Source organism: Nansenia antarctica, assembly GCF_963989245.1.
Source record: "Nansenia antarctica genome assembly, chromosome: 8".
In the NCBI taxonomy this organism is placed as follows: Eukaryota; Metazoa; Chordata; class Actinopteri; order Argentiniformes; family Microstomatidae; genus Nansenia; species Nansenia antarctica.
In genome coordinates, this window is record NC_137678.1 from 24,128,990 (window position 1) to 24,146,857 (window position 17,868).

Below are 17,868 nucleotides of genomic sequence, written 5' to 3' on the forward strand. Positions count from 1 at the left end.
GGAGAGGATGAGAGAGGAGAGAGGGAAAGGAGAGGGGGGATGTTAGAAATACCCCCCAAAAAATAGAATCCTGCACAGTAGTAGATGTAGGTTTCTCGTAGGTCTTATAAACACTGCTATGTCTGTCTGTCTGTTTTTATTGTATGTATTAATGTATGTGACCTATGTGTGTTTTTAATGTGGAACTGTATTCATGAGCTGCACTTCTGCCTGTCGAAGGAGAATTTCTGTCACTGTGTGACAGACAATAAAGCTTGAATCTTGAATCTCGTAGTATTGGGTTGTATGTTAGTGTTATGAAGGCCCACAATTTAGAGCCAGTTAGTTTCCCCAAATCAGCCCTATTTTGCCCCTGTTATTTCCTTAATTATTTTCCATACTATTCATGTACGTTTTCATGAAGGTGTATGTATTGTTATTGTAATTGTATAAGTTCTGTCTTGGATTTGTTCAGTGTTGTGCAAGCGCCAGATTAGTGGGCGTGGTTTTGATTGGCGTACGTGACTTGATGTATGTCCGGTTGGTATATATAGCTACGGAAGTGGTCTGTGCGTTAGAGTGACGAGAGTGAGAAGGAGAAGGAGAAGGAGCCCGAGGTGGAGATAGAGTACATCACAGAGGAACCAGAGATCTTCGACCCCAACTTCATCTTCTTCAAGAGGATCTTCGAGGCCTTCAAGCTGACAGACGACGTGAAGAAGAGTTCGGAGTTTTAGTGAGTTAACAGCGCTAGCCCAGTTTAGCTGTGTCACCGTTAGCCAGCCTTGCTAGCCGCCGGCTGCTAACGTTGGCGCATAGCGAGACCCAAGCCGGACAGAGCCGTCGCCTCCGAGGTGGATTGCGACCGACCGCTGACACCACCGGAGCTGACCGTGGACCACCGGACCTGAGCCATTCACACCTCGTCGTTTGCTACGAAGAAGCCCCTTTCCCTTCAAATTGCAACGTCACTCCCCCCCCTTGTCTGCTGCCTTCCTCGAGTCACATGCGAGCTCCAACCAGGCCTCAACGCGCTCATTTCAGTCCGGGACTCTAAGCCTTTTCAGGCCAGGTACTGTGTGTGAGTGAGTGAGTGAGTGTGTGTGTGGCCGGCGGGGAGGGAGTATATTGGGATGTATATATAATTTGTATAAATAAATGTGTTTGTTCATATTCGATACATTGCTGTGTGTTTAGTTGTCTGTTAGCTAATGCTAATGCTAATGCTAATGCTAATGCTAGTAATGCTAGTCTAAAGGGTTGCTGGCGCCCCCTGCCTCTATCCTCCTACACTGCCGATTTAGCTCAGAGTTAGTTAGATAACCAGCCCTTCCTAAAATTCTACAGTCCTTTAGCTACTCCCTGGTTACAATTGGTCCTTCGAGCCGGATAGGTTGTGTAGTGATAGCATGGCTGAGCGCAGCCAACCAGACAAGACAGTTACCCCCCTTCTCCGCCCCCTGAGCCAGAGCCACGACCACAGAGAGTCCCGCGGTTGCCTCAGAGGTTACAAGAGTATGAGCTTGAGCTCGAAAGCTCACTGAGTGGTAGTGAGGAGCGCACTCCACGGGATACAGTGGTCGGAGAGGCCGAGGTGTCCGCCGGCGCGCGGGTGGCTAGCACCGAGACCGCCATCAAAGAGCACCAGCCTGAGGATGAGATGGCAGAACAGCAGGGTTTTGCCGTAGAAACGGAAGAGCAGGAAGGAGAGGCCCGGTCTGACAGCGCCTGCGGGCGGAAGAGGGAGGGCCTCAGCCTTAACGATCTGCCTCCCAGTACGGCGCGCTCGAGACCTAGCTCCTGCCGTTCAGTGGCTTCCTCCCGGTCCAGGGTTTCCGTGGGCAGTTCTGCCTCTGGGGCGGATAGCATGCACTCCAGAGGGAGTAGTGCCGCGCTGTTAGAATGTATGCGCCAACAGGCCGAGATGGCGTTAGAGCGGGAACGCCTCCAGTTCGAGCGTGAACGCCTCCAGATGGAAGGAGCGGAACGCGCGGCGGAGAGGCAGCGCCAGGAGGCGCTAGAACGTGAACGCCTCCAGATGGAGCGCGACCGCCTCCAGATGGAGAGAGAGCAACTGCACGCGGAGAAGATGGAGGAAGTGATGCAGACCATGCGCGACGTGTGCATCAGCAGAGCTCCGTCGGCCCGTAGCTCCAGAGCATCATCCGCACGGCCCTCTCGAGTGCCATCTCCTGAACCCCCCGCCGATGGCTCCATGACCCCCGCCATGACTGTCCAACTACAGGCCCAGCTGACCACCTTGAAGGAAGAGGACCAGGGACCCGACCGCTACGCGGCCCAGAGGGAGCCAGCGTCGCTGCCCGGGAGGGGAGCCATTCCCCAAGAGCGTAGCACACCCCTAGGTCCTCCAGTGAACCAAAAGGCATGCAGGCCGGACACCCAGACCGTCACTCCAGCCCCGATCATCCACTACAGGATGTTTCCCCAGGTGGAGGGACCCAAGTTCCCCTTCTTCAAGGACGAGGACAGGAGCCAGTATGTGGAACTACGCATCTGCCTAGACACGCTCTTGGACGACTCCTGCTCAGAGTCCTACAAATATGCGATTCTCCTTCAGCATGTGAGGAACCCCAGAGCCCACAACATGGTTCTGGCCCATGCCTCCGCACCGACACCTTACACCAGAGCGCTCGCCGACTTGGATGCCCGCTACGGTCGTCCCTGGAACCACGCCCTTGCTGAACTGCAAGCCCTCGAACAGCAGGCCCCCATCAAGGATGAACGGGCGCTGGATGACTTCGCGCTCCGCGTGCACACCTTGGTTGGAATGCTGAAGACGCAGGGCCCAGCTGGCGCCAGCGAGATCAACAGCACCTCCAACGTAGAGCGGCTGCTCCGCAAGATCCCACGCTTCCGGCAGGAGAGGTTCCGGCGACAGCAGCGCGTTCGTAACCCCGGGAAGTTGGGTCTGAGCATGGCTGCCTTCGCGGAGTTCCTACTGGAGGAAGTGCATGACACCAACGTAGACGCCATGGGTTACGCTGAGCCGAAGAAGGAGAGGGAGAAGGGAGACCGCTGGGACAGGCCGAGCTCGAACAGAGGACGCCCAGTAGGAGTGCTGCACACGGAGGAGGAGCCTCGGAGAGAGAGGAAAGCCCGACCTGAGGGAAAGGATTCCTCTCAACCCCCTCAAAGGGGACGGAGAGGTCCACCGCCATGTCCGTACTGCACCAGCGAGCACTGGTTCAATGAGTGCAGTGACTTCAACAACCTGAGTACCGAGGCCAAGCAGAGGTGGCTCGAGGAGAACAAGAGGTGCTGGAACTGTGGGCGCGACCATCTGGCTAAGAACTGCACCTTGAGGAGAAAGTGCAACCGCTGTGAGGAGGTCCACCTCAACATCCTACACGAGGTCTCCCTCGCCAGGTCCACGGAGGGCACCAGAAGCCCTAGGTCCGGTAGCGCACCGGAAGAGGAAACACCTGTCTACTATCTAGACCCAACCCAGAGCAGCGGCTCCAAGGTCCTACTGAAGGTGGTGAAGGTCCGACTTCACCACAACAACGCTGTGTACGACACGTACGCCGTTCTAGACGACGGGTCGGAACGGACCATCCTTCTCCAGGAGGCAGTGCGCCAGTTGGGGCTCCAAGGGACTGAGGAGAAGCTGACTCTGCGCACGATACGTCGCGACCTTAAAGAGGTCACCGGGGCGAGAATCAACTTCTCTATCTCCCCGGCGGGGCGGCCGTCGGACAGATATCGGCTTCAGAATGTCTTCACCGCAGACCAGCTAGCGCTCTCCCGCTACGACTACACCCTGGAGAGATTACGCGCAAGATATTCCCACCTACGGCGAGTAGACCTACATCCGATAGAAGGAGCGGAGCCAACCCTTCTCATCGGCTCGGACAACGCTGCACTGATCGTGTCGCTCCGTCCTCCGCTGAGAGGACCACGAGGCTGCCCGATGGCTGTTAAGACTGCGCTTGGGTGGGCCCTCCAAGGCGCTACCGAGTGGAGAGATAGAGACGGGAGAGCTACGTCATCCCTCCATGTCCGAACCGAAGAAGTGCAGACCATCAACTGCCTTCACACCAGTGTGGACTCCATGAATGCGGCGCTACTAGACAACGTCCAGAAGCTGTGGACGCTAGACGTTGCGCCCTACAAGAATGAGAAGCTCTACGTACGGTCAAAGGAGGACGTCTACGCCATAGACCTCCTTAAAGCAAAGACAGTGCGTATCGAAGTCCAGGGCGTGAAGAGATACGTCACACCACTACTCCGAAGAGAACCCATGCCAGAGTTTCGAGTATCCCCTCGAACCGTCCTACAGTGTCTGACCAGCACTGAGAAGCGTATGAGGAAGGACGAGGTCCTTGCTGCTTCTTACAGAACGGAGATGAAGAAACTGACGGAGTCCGGTCTGGTGAAGAAGCTTGAGCCAGCCGAGGCGAACCAGAGTGCCGAGTCTTGGTACCTCCCGCACCACAATGTTCACCACAACGGGAAGAACCGAGTGGTCTTCAACTGTAGCTACCAGGTGGGGAAGCTCAACCTCAACCACTATCTTCTCCCTGGTCCAACCTTGACCCCAGCCCTCTTGGGAGTTCTGGTGCGATTCCGTCAGCAGCCGATCGCAGTCAGTGGTGACATTAAGCGAATGTTTCACCAGGTCAGGATGTTGGAGGAAGACAAGCCACTCATGAGGTTTCTCTGGAGAGAGGACCCGAGCGACCCCGACCCCTCTATCTACCAGTGGGAGGTGCTACCCTTCGGGACAACCTGCAGCCCCTGTTGCGCCACCTATGCGCTACAGACTCACGCCGCGCAGGAGACGGCACCTCCTGGAGTGTTTGACGCCGTCCATAAGAGCTTTTACGTGGACAACTGCCTCCACAGTTCGAAGACAGCCACGGAAGCCCGCCAGCTAGTCCAGGACCTGCGTGCTCATCTCCAGGAGGGTGGATTTGAGATCTGCCAGTGGGCCAGCAACGACCCGCAAGTCATCAGAGACCTCCCGGAGGAGGCCACCTCGATCAGCAGCGAGGCTTGGGTCTCTCACTCACCAGATGATGCTCAGGAGATGACGCTCGGACTTATCTGGCAGTTCCAGACCGACACTCTACGCTATCGCAATAAGCCTGCCAAGCCCCAACGCGTCACGATGAGAACGATATACAGCACTCTAGCGAGCCAGTACGACCCACTGGGATATATCGCTCCCTTCACGACGATGGCCAAGGTGCTTGTCCGGGAGCTGTGGGCCCAAGAACGAGGATGGGACGATCCTCTGCCTCGTCACCTAGAAGAGAAGTGGAAGGCCTGGGAGCAGGAACTTCCCACTCTCCAGCACATCAAGCTGCAGCGGAGCTACTTCCCTCCCTCCACGGACCTAGAGAGGAGTGTCATCACGCTACATGTATTCTGCGACGCCTCGGAGATGGCGTACGGGTCCGTGGCATACGTCAGAGCGGCAGAGCTTGGAGGTGAAGTCCACGTCTCGTTTGTCCTGGCGCGTTCCCGAGTGGCGCCGAAAAAGCAACAGTCCATCCCAAGACTGGAGCTGTGTGCTGCCCTGAACGGCGCGCAACTGGGAAGGTTCCTGCTCGACGAGCTCCAGCTACCTCTGATGAGCGTCACCATGTGGTCAGACTCAACTACCGTCCTCCAGTGGTTGAAGTCCAGCTCATGTCGGTATAAGGTGTTCGTGGGCACCCGAGTCGCAGAGAGTCTGGAGTTGACTGAGGTGAACTGCTGGCGTTATGTAGACACCAAGAGGAACCCTGCTGACGTCATCACGAGAGGGGCAACTCTCCAGGATCTGGCTGAGCCCCACCTGTATCACACGGGACCAGACTTCCTACAGGAGCGGGAGTCAGAGTGGCCAGCCACGCCGGCGTTAGCAGAAGACAGAGAGGACAAAGAGCTGCGTAAGACGTTGTTCTGCGGAGCCACCCAGGTCGTAGACCCTGAGACTACTCCGGGAGAGGAGTGTGAGACGCTCGAAGAGCTGCAGAAGAGGATGTTCTGCTCCAAGGCCGGTCTACCCCTAGATACTACGCTCAGCGCCGAAGATTACACCGCGGCGGAGCTCCTGGTGCTGCAGAGTGCCCAACAGGATGCCTTCTCCCGAGAGCTGGAGTGTCTCGAGAAAGGGAAGCCGATCCCCTCGGACAGTAGACTCCGCGGCTTAGCTCCAGAGCTCGACGGTGTTCTCATTCGCGTGGGTGGCAGACTGCGCCGCGCTCAAGATCTAGACCTAGACACGAAGCATCCCATCGTGCTTCCCACTAAGCATCAGGTCACCAGATTGGTCATCAAGCACCATGATGACAAAGTGCAGCACGCGGGTGGAGAGCGTGTCTTCGCGGAGGTACGACGGAGATTCTGGATACTCCATGGACGGGAGGCGGTACGGAGATATCAAAGGTCCTGCTCGGACTGCCAGAGGTGGCGAGCCACGCCGCCGCAGCCCATGATGTCCGATCTGCCCGAGGACCGGCTGCGACTGAGACAGGCTCCGTTCCACTCTACTGGGGTCGACTGTTTCGGGCCACTCCTAGTCCGAAACCGGCGAGCCTCCGAAAAGCGGTGGGGCATCATCTACACGTGCCTGACGACGAGAGCAATGCACCTTGAAGTTCTGCACCAGCTCACAAGCGACAGCTTCCTCATGTCCTTCAAGAGGTTCACCTCCAGGCGAGGGACCCCTAAGACCCTCCGGTCGGACAGAGGCACCAACTTCGTCGGTGGTGAGGCCGAGCTGAGGGCGAGCTACGCTGCGATGACTGAGGAGGCCCGTGACAGACTCGCCTCCCAGCAAGTGAAGTTTGAGTTCAACCCCCCAAATGCTCCACACTTCGGGGGAGCCTGGGAGCGGGAGATTCGCTCAGTAAAGAACGTCCTACGTACCATTCTCGGACAGAAGGTGCCTACCGATGAGGTGCTCGAGACTGTACTAGCAGAGATTGAGGGCATCTTGAACTCCCGGCCCCTAGGCTATACCTCCAGTGATGTAGCAGATCTGGATCCCATTACGCCCAACTTCTTGCTGATGGGGCGGCGAGACTCTGCACTGCCTCAGGTAGTCTACGACCCTGCAGAGCTCACCGGAAGAAGATGGTGGAGGCACAGCCAGGTGCTCGCGGACCAGTTTTGGAGGCAGTTCATACTGCACTACCTGCCGACCCTGCAAGTCAGGCAGAAGTGGACGAGGGAGAGAGACAACTTGTCCGAAGGTGCCGTGGTACTGGTGATCGACCAGTCCCTTCCACGCGCCGCCTGGCAGACAGGCAGAGTGACCAAGGTCCTGCCGGGTCCGGATGGAAGGGTGCGGACGGCCATCGTGGACGTTGGTGGTCGCACGTACACCCGACCTGTGGCACGCCTGATTGAGCTCCCTCAAATTACAAAGGACACTATCACCTCATACCTCACGCTGCTAGAGCAGCCTAGCCAGTGTGCCTTCCATAGTTAAATGAAACCGAGGGTTTCATGGGGCGGCTGTTATGAAGGCCCACAATTTAGAGCCAGTTAGTTTCCCCAAATCAGCCCTATTTTGCCCCTGTTATTTCCTATTATTTTCCATACTATTCATGTACGTTTTCATGAAGGTGTATGTATTGTTATTGTAATTGTATAAGTTCTGTCTTGGATTTGTTCAGTGTTGTGCAAGCGCCAGATTAGTGGGCGTGGTTTTGATTGGCGTACGTGACTTGATGTATGTCCGGTTGGTATATATAGCTACGGAAGTGGTCTGTGCGTTAGAGTGACGAGAGTGAGAAGGAGAAGGAGAAGGAGCCCGAGGTGGAGATAGAGTACATCACAGAGGAACCAGAGATCTTCGACCCCAACTTCATCTTCTTCAAGAGGATCTTCGAGGCCTTCAAGCTGACAGACGACGTGAAGAAGAGTTCGGAGTTTTAGTGAGTTAACAGCGCTAGCCCAGTTTAGCTGTGTCACCGTTAGCCAGCCTTGCTAGCCGCCGGCTGCTAACGTTGGCGCATAGCGAGACCCAAGCCGGACAGAGCCGTCGCCTCCGAGGTGGATTGCGACCGACCGCTGACACCACCGGAGCTGACCGTGGACCACCGGACCTGAGCCATTCACACCTCGTCGTTTGCTACGAAGAAGCCCCTTTCCCTTCAAATTGCAACGTCACTCCCCCCCCTTGTCTGCTGCCTTCCTCGAGTCACATGCGAGCTCCAACCAGGCCTCAACGCGCTCATTTCAGTCCGGGACTCTAAGCCTTTTCAGGCCAGGTACTGTGTGTGAGTGAGTGAGTGAGTGTGTGTGTGGCCGGCGGGGAGGGAGTATATTGGGATGTATATATAATTTGTATAAATAAATGTGTTTGTTCATATTCGATACATTGCTGTGTGTTTAGTTGTCTGTTAGCTAATGCTAATGCTAATGCTAATGCTAATGCTAGTAATGCTAGTCTAAAGGGTTGCTGGCGCCCCCTGCCTCTATCCTCCTACACTGCCGATTTAGCTCAGAGTTAGTTAGATAACCAGCCCTTCCTAAAATTCTACAGTCCTTTAGCTACTCCCTGGTTACAGTTAGTTTGAATGTAATACGGGTTATCTGTATGTCTGAGGATGTAGCAACAGATGCTGTGTGCAGTAGTTACCTGGGGGATGGCACGTGAACAGCTCCTCCATGTGTAGAGCATGATAGCATACTCCTGTCCCTCCTCCAGCATCTCATTCTAGATGAACACAGAAACACACAGGCTGCTGTCTGAGACCAGGTCTCTCTTGTCTTAGACCAGGTCTCTCTTGGGAAATGTATTTTATCTCAATAAGACTAAAACCTGGATAAAGAACGGTTAGATAAAAATAAATCTGAGACACACATATCCTTAGACACTAGGGACACACTGAGCTGCCTATCTAGAGTTAAACACAGTTTCAACAATACACATGATTTTTGTGCACTGCCAATTTACACTGCCAGTTTACATTAGGGATGCAACCTCAGCACATACATGTATGTTCAAGTCAAGACTAAAACCCCATCTTTTTAATACTGCATTTAACTGACAAAATAATTAAATTATGATTATATAACGATTGGAGCACTTTGAGCTGCAGCGTTTGCAGGAAACGTGCTATACAAATAAAAAGTTATTATTATTATAAGTCTCACGAAAACTGTCACACATGTATTCAAAACATACAAAGACATACAGTGGCACGAACATAGACACACATACAAACACATAGGCACCGACAGTTACACGAACACACTGATGCTAATGTCTCACAAGCCAGTCTCTCGGAGGGTGGCGAGGCAGCGCCTCAGTGCTTCCAGAGTCGCCCCGGCTGCATACAAAGTGCTGCTTGATTCAGACCTCGCGCTCTCAAACAGCAATTATCCCTCACTAATTGAGCACAAAGCAGCACTATTTCCTGCGAGCGAAGCTCAAAGGCGCCCATTTGTCACTGGGCGGTTGGGGAGACCGAGTGCTTGTTGGCCTGGGTCCTCCTCACGCTGAGGGACAAAGCAGGAAGGCTCTGAGATGAACCGCCAAGTCCGCTCCGTCCACACGGCTGTATTCAACCGTCCAACAAGACCGCCACTCTAACGAGCTTTTGTCCCTGTGTTCTGGTGACAGCTTTGTGTGTTCTGCTGACAGATTTTCCCTGGTCAGTCGTGAGGGAGGTGGTGTGACTCACAGTATTGAGACTTTAAGGAGGAAGTAAGTGAATAAAAGGACCACATTTCAAGATGAAAGACCGTGTTGGCTTGTTTACCATGCTGGAGTGGACCGTGGCCTGCTCGATGTATCTGGCGATCCCGGTGACGAAGGCGTTGCGGTCCTCGAAGTTGGTGTTGAAGTTGGGCTGTGGGAGATGGGAGAGAGATGGGATGTTACTAGTCGTTAGGGATTAAAAGTTATAGCTGCAAGCACGTTAGAGTAGAAGAGGAGTGTAGAAAGAGTGTAGATTACAAAGTGCACATTATAGACAACATAGGTCACTGTAGACCGGATAGGATCATTCAGGAGGCTGAGGGCAGGTCTAAGGAAAGGTCGAAGGTCAGGTCTTACCAGTGGTGTAGTCTAGTGTTTTCTAGTGGGTATACTGTGATTTTCCCCTCCCAGCCTCATATCGTTCATTTCGGAACGGCATAAAAATAAATATGCGCTCCCTGTCTAACGTTATATATATATATATATATATAAATTACATGTTATGAGGCTGATCTGTGCATGATAGTGCTGCATTTTGACATATTTCATGTCGCATCTCCCCCCGTTGATGGTATATGACGCTATAGTCAGTCCCAATGGTCCAAAAGTCAAGTGCTTCGTAACACAGACGGGGTAAATTTTATGAATGAAAAGTGTGAAAGTTCTGTCACGAAACTCTGTTACGTATCCTCACACATTTTTAAGTCGGTATACGGAAATCCTTGGCCTTTCCTAGTGGGTATACGGTGTAGTCCTGCTTATCACGTAGACTACACCACTGGGTCTTACCTGGTACATGAGCGAGGAGGGCAGGTCTAAGGGCAGGTCTAAGGGCAGGTCTAAGGGCAGGTCTGAGGTCAGGTCTGAGGTCAGGTCTGAGGTCAGGTCTAAGGTCAGGTCTAAGGTCAGGTCTAAGGTCAGGTCTAAGGTCAGGTCTAAGGTCAGGTCTAAGGGCAGGTCTAAGGGCAGGTCTGAGGTCAGGTCTGAGGTCAGGTCTGAGGTCAGGTCTAAGGTCAGGTCTAAGGTCAGGTCTAAGGTCAGGTCTAAGGTCAGGTCTAAGGGCAGGTCTGAGGTCAGGTCTAAGGTCAGGTCTAAGGTCAGGTCTTACCTGGTACATGAGCGAGGAGGGCAGCGGCTCGATGCAGGGCTGCTGGTCCGGGAGGGGAAGCTCCTCCAGGAGGTCCACGTTGGAGAGGGCATCCTCCAGGGTCACTGTGGACGCCATGGAAACACAACAGAGAGTAAAATGGTAAATGGACTGCACTTATATAGCGCCTTTTTTGCTGCTCTAAAGCGCTTTACAACGGCCTCTCATTCACCCATTCACACACACATTCACACACCAATGGCGGCAAGCTGCCATGTAAGGCGCCGGCCCGCTCACTGGGAGCAATTTTGGGGTTCAGTGTCTTGCCCAAGGACACTTCGACATGTGGCCAGACGGGGCTCGAACCGCCGACCTGCCAACCTTGTGATCAATAGACGGCGGCTCTACCTCCTGAGACACAGCCGCCCCGAAAAACAACAGAGAGTTGTTTCTCACGGTTGATCTGACCACGTCCTGTTTCATACAACGCATAGTGGTTTTGAACACCAAACCCACCATACTTTCACTTTCATTATTCGTGGTAAATGGTAAATGGACTGCACTTATATAGCACCTTTTTTGCTGCTCCAAAAAAGCGCTTTACAACGGCCTCTCATTCACACATTCACACACACATTCACACACCAATTCATTACTGTATTTGTCTGTATTCTGTACACTGATAAGACGCCTAAAATAAAACTTCACCTAAAATAATTTCACATGCGATTAGAGATCACCAATATACCAGATACCAATATATACTTTACACATCTAGCAATACAGACCCTGACCCTCCAAACATCCATCCAGAAACCGAATAAAGACCTGTTTCAAACGGAGTAATTTACTGTAAATCGATTCTCATGTACTTTATTGTGGTCGCGTCCTATAATGAAGTCATGTGCTTAGCTCCTCTTTCTTTCACAACTGCTGATGGGGAGCTTCATTGACATTGAACAATCAAAAACCCACGCTCCAATCAAAATACAGGCTGTGACTCAAACAAACCCTAGTCTCAGACCCTAGTGACACAAAAAGCTGCGGGTGTGTGCACGCTGCAACACGCCCAGGGGTTAGGAGGGGACAATAATGAATGAGCCTCTGCCCAGCGCAGTGAGTCACAGCAGGCCGGCCAGGCACAGCCTGAGTCAGACTCTGTGTGGAGGAGAGGAGAGGAGATGCTCCACACACATCCAGTGGTGTAGTCTAGTTGTTTCTAGTGGGTATACTGTGATTTTTCCCTCCCAGCCTCATATTGTTCATTTTGGAACCCCATAAAAATAAATCTGTGCTCCCTGTCTAACGTTATGAATGAATGAATGAATGAATGAATTATGAATATGAATTATATATCTAACATTACATGTTATAAGGCTGATCTGTGCATGATAGTGCTGCATTTTGACATATTTCATGTCGCATCTCCCCCCGTTGATGGTATATGACGCTATAGTCAGTCCCAATGGTCCAACATTCAAGTGCTTCGTAACACAGACGGGGTGAATTTTATGAATGAAAGTGTGAAAGTTCTGTCACAAAACGCTGTTACGTATCCTCACACATTTTTAAGTGGGTTATATGGAAATCCTTGGCCTTTCCTAGTGGGTATACTCTGCCCAGGCAGTGACTCACAGCAGGTCAGCCAGGCACAGCCTGAGTCAGGCTCAGTGTGGAGGAGAGGAGATGCTCCACACACACAGTCACACATCTCTCAGGTCTTCTGCTAGCATATCAGCCCAATAGAGCTCTCAGGTCTTCTGCTAGCATATCAGGCCAATAGAGCTCTCAGGTCTTCTGCTAGCATATCAGCCCAATAGAGCTCTCAGGTCTTCTGCTAGCATATCAGCCCAATAGAGCTCTCAGGTCTTCTGCTAGCATATCAGGCCAATAGAGCTCTCAGGTCTTCTGACGCTGGTTTTCTCTGTGTACCACATGTACAAAAGAAGACATTTGGTGAGGTTGCATTCTCATTTTATGCACCCAGATTGTGGAACGCACTGCCAGGGATGCAACCTCAGCACATATGTTCAAGTCAAGACTAAACACCTATCTTTTTAATATTGCCTTTAAATGACTAAATAATTAAATTAAGATTATAAAAACCCATCCTTAATATTGCATTTAAATTACAAAATAATTACATTAAGATTATATAATGATTAAAGCACTTTGAGCTGCAACGTTTGCAGGAAAAGCGCTATAGAAATAAAGTTAATATTATTATTATTATATAATATAGTCAGGAGAGACCCTGTGGACAAGGAAAAGCAGGAACACACGGATGCTCCAGTCACGGTGTTGCTTTACGTGAGAGACAGGCATGGTCGCTGCCCTGCCCATCACACACAGCTGCAGCAGGGCAGAGGTACAACACTCCACAGACTCACAGAGTCAAGCCCCACATAGCAGCTGCATGTCCATACTATAATAATTAGACTCTCTGATGCAATTTGGTAATTATGAGAACCTCCTTGTGGAGTAGAAGGGCAAAGGGGGGGATGTTGTTTTCAGTCTGACGCTACGGAGCGACTTCATCAGTGGCTGGCAGAGTTGTGAAACATTTGAGAGACCAGACAGACAGAGCTATGTAAAGCATTCTTATTATTCCTGTACCAACACGTACACTGTCACAGTAATGTAGCCTATGTAGGCTACTGACCATCAATGAATTGCCTCTGGTGCGAAAGAACAAGAAAGTAGTAACATATGAGAGGAAAGAGAGGGCCGCTGTCTGTCACGTCTCTCCAGCAAAGTAGCTCTTTAGTGGCTGAGGGGGTTAGGCCTACTCCTTTGAACAGAAACACGATCAGCTTTCTGGACTAGGCTATGTCTATCTGGAGGATATAGGCTAGTAATTAGGCCAACCTTTAATCATAAGCTGACGTCTATATCTAACTTACGTAAATAGATTACTTTCAGTATAAAGAGGAACCATCGTTGACTTTTGCTTCTCTCAGGTCAATGTGGTTCCTCTTTAAGATTGCCAAAGATTGTCTCTGTCATCTGAGGGAAAGAAACAGACAAACAACAGAGACACAGACTGTGACAGAGAAGGGAACGTCAACTTAAAAGTGAACACTGAAGTAGACTGAAGTGCCATGGACTACATGCTGGATAAGTCTATTTCCTAATGCATTACAGTAAGCTATGTTCCCCCTAAAGTAGGCTAAACTATAAGGAGTTTAAAATGGCCTCTGGCCACATATAGGTGGAGGGTAATACCAAAACCGAGGCAATAAAAGAGAGAAAATAAGAGGTATTCTCTATCTAGCATGTCTCATATGTCCCTAGACATTGAAATTCCACCGTAGCACGTTGGCTAACTAGCTAATGGGAGTGGCCCAGTGCAGATGGTAGCTATGCATTCTGGAAATACTGAGTAGTACTGTCTGCTACTGGTACAGGAACTGGGTAATGTTGCCGTTTCCCTCCACGAGACGGAGAAAGGAGGATGTCACATGACACATTTCAGTCTGGACTCATGTTCTCATGTTCTCATGTTCGTTCCCCCCTTTAGGAAAAGGGAAGCGTGTAGCTGTGACATTCACATGCTGTCACTGTTGACATTCTGTTCTTTCCTGACTGGTGGATGACAGATAAGGTTTGACTGTGAGACTCCAAGCAGTCCAGCTCTGTTCAAAAATACACTCAAACACTACACTCCCATTCCCACAGACTCCTAGTGAAGGCTTAAACACTGATACATTACAGCTTGGCTGATGTAATTTTAATTAATACTTTTGCCATTTAGCAGACGCTTTTAATCCAAGCGACTTACAATTACGAATTACAGGGACAGGGACATTCCCCCTGGAGTAACTGAGGGCTAAGTGCCTTACTAGTAGTGGTGTGGTTTTCAGGCGGGATTTGAACTCACAACCTTCCGATCACAAGTCCAACTCACTATCCACTACTAGACCACCACTACCCCTGTTTGCTCTTAACTCATCAACTTCAACTTGAGTAGTGAAGGAGGAGGCATTGCCTTACTTGTGTAGAAAACAGAGAAATGCCAGCTGTATCAACCTCGATGCAGAGAACAAGAACCGGAGAATATTTTGAGGTGTGAAATCTGAGGTCTGAGGTGTCATTCCATGCAATCTTGAGAGCTGGCATAAACATCACTGGTTTGCAAGAACAGCTGAAAGGTATTAGATTAGATTAGATTCACAACTTCATTGTTGTTGTAGAGTACCAGAGTACCAGACAACGAAATGCAGTTTAGCATCGAACCAGAAGTGCAAATAATAGTGATATAAGAACATGATATAAAAACATGACAATGATAGTACAGTATGGCTTGTAGGGTAGTTTCAAGGTATATACAGTCATGTATGAGCTATGTACAGTTAAGGTATGTGATGTACAGATGTATAAAAGAGGCTATATCAAAGAGACAATCTCTGTGCCAATCTCTATGCCACCATCTCTGAACAGAAAATCTAGCCGGTTCAACACCTCCAATTGAATGTTGCAGCAGAAATCAAGTTGACAGTGAAACGCAGGGCTTGGAAACATGCAGAAAGGTGTGAAATCACGAGCCGGTAAACAACTTTAATCTGCTTGAATGGTGTGTATCCACTCCCCCGCCCCTCCAACCCTCCAACCCAGCCCTGTGATATCAGAGCTCAGCTGCCTGCCTGCCAGCCACCCTCCCCCATGCTGCAGATCTCACTTCTCCTAAAACCTCAGCAGAGAACCTTTGTTGACCACAAGGGAGACATGAGAGTACAGACACACACAGACACAGACACAGACACAGACACAGACACAGACACACACAGACACAGACACAGACACAGACACACACACACACACACACACACACACACACACACACACACACTCACACACACACACACACACACACACAGACACACACATATATATATATATATATATATAGACGACACGCACACACACACGCACACACACACATAGACCACACGCACATGCACACACACACACACACACACACACACACACACAGACACAGACACAGACACAGACACACACACACACACACAGACACACACACACACACACACAGACACAGACACACAGACACACACACACACACACACAGACACAGACACAGACACACACACACACACACACACACACACACACACACACACAGACACACACACACACACAGACACACACATTACATTTACATTTTTGGCATTTAGCAGACGCCTTATTCCAAAGCGACTTACAATCAATACATTTGAATACTAAGCATGTGAATCAGCAGTCCACCATTCGTTGCATGAAGAGTACTCTAGCTCGGGCCCGGGGCCACTGATAGAAGGAAAAACCTTCTCCCTATTATCGCCTTCTACTAAAACGTTTTTTTTATATTACTGGAGAAACTGAGAAACAGTACAAGGGGGGGCAATAGAAGTTCTTAGGGACACAGTAGAGGGGAAAGCGGGTGTCTGACACACACAGACACACACACAGACACACACACAGTAGGTAGTTAGTTGGGCCTCTCTGGAACAACTTCAAGACCTGGTTGGTGACGTCATCAATCGATCAATGAAGGAATGGATCATCCAGCATTGTGGATGGTGTGGGGTGTGTGTGTGTGTGTGTGTGTGTGTGTGGGGGGGGGGGGGGCACTGGTTCTAATGATGGCTACAGACAATCAAAATGCCTTTACTCACAAGCTACAACACGGGGATATGAATAATGATAACCAATGATAGAAAGTAACAGGGCCAAAACTATATTATTTTTGGTCTGAACATTCAACGCAGAACAATGCAGCGACTGCAGTTTCACAAGTATAGATATTATAGTATAGTAGCCTAGAAGCTACTGAAGAAATATCCACGTTGACATCTGTTCTGGTCCTAAACTCAGGGTTTTACTGCGGTGAATCATTTCCACCACTCGAACTTATTTGGTCAGTTCACTTCTTTGACTTTGTGTCCAACCCAGGTTGCAGACCTGGTCAACCTTATCTTGCAGTTTTGGCTTTAGAAAGTTTGGGGCATGTCAGATAATCTGACTCAGATTCCTTTACACTGAGTCAAGCCTGGTGGTGTGTTTGGTTCATTTGCCAAATGAAACATGCCTATGTTTATTTTTTTTACTAATCTTACTATCCTTGTATCTATTTTCAGTTTGTTTTGGTCTTGTGTGTTTGTATGTGCTATCCTGCCTTTCTGCCCGATGGATATGATTTTGTTTGTGGTTTCTTTTCTCTTATTGACGTGCAGTAAGTGTCCCTTGATGTTTATTTGAAACATAGATATTTATTGACGTGGAGAGGAACTCTGTACAAGCCTTCTGGGCTTCGTTCCCTCCTTGCACAATCTCTTGTGTGCTAATTGCTAAACTAAACTAAACTAAACTAAACCAAATCAGAGATCCAGATTATAGCTTCCCCTGTCCTGTCCTGGGGCCTGCGGGTTACCAGTCCTAACACTAACAGAGACTACAGACATTTTCTTTTGAGGTTTTCTCTTTTTCAATCACTGTTACACATAAAGGCGCAACTACTTTTGTTATGGTCCGAATTCGACCAGAACCAAATACAGGTCTTTGGTGAAAAGCATTAAGCTTCAATCAATGCAGAGACCCAGGGGAACACACAGGGGAACACCCAGACAGAGGAACATCACACGGAGTTTTACCAGCTGAGGTTTGAAGCGAACTAACTTCTACTCACCCGGGCTTCTTTTCCTGGGAATATTCTCCTCTTTATCTCTTTACAAACTCATTATACGAATTATAGTCGAACTCCAGATTGCCCCCCCCGAAAGGCACCGATAGTAAAAAGTGGTTTGTGAGGGGTTATATTCCAGTTTTTCGGTGGTCCAGCGGGTCTTCCCTGGGCGGTGGTATCTGGGGCGAGCAGGCGGGTGGTTACAGGGAGTTCCTGTCCCACTGAACCAGGGAACTTCAACAGGAAACTCCTCAACTGCGGTGCAATGTTCACCCGCTAGGGGGCGGTGGAGACACGTTCATTATGGAGGAATAATAATAATAATGATAATGATATGATAATAATAATAATAATGATAATAATAATAATGATAATAATAATAATAATAATGATGATGATAATAATAATAATAATAATAATAATAGTAAGTAGTCATTTAAAGGCAATATTATATTA

The 17,868-nt window shown here is 49.9% G+C and overlaps 1 pseudogene across 1 annotated transcript in view; it reads right to left on the reverse strand.

The window, feature by feature from the left end:
* LOC308164046 (cytoplasmic FMR1-interacting protein 1 homolog) overlaps positions 1-17,438 on the reverse strand; it is a 33,732-nt pseudogene extending 16,294 nt beyond the window's left edge. Inside the window, exons 1-4 of the transcript XR_013938041.1 lie at positions 17,416-17,438; positions 10,752-10,855; positions 9,705-9,794; positions 8,579-8,656 (exon numbers count right to left, since the gene is read on the reverse strand). The product of XR_013938041.1 is annotated as a cytoplasmic FMR1-interacting protein 1 homolog (transcript). The remainder of the gene's footprint in view (positions 1-8,578; positions 8,657-9,704; positions 9,795-10,751; positions 10,856-17,415) is intronic.
* Positions 17,439-17,868: the final 430 nt, after the last annotated feature.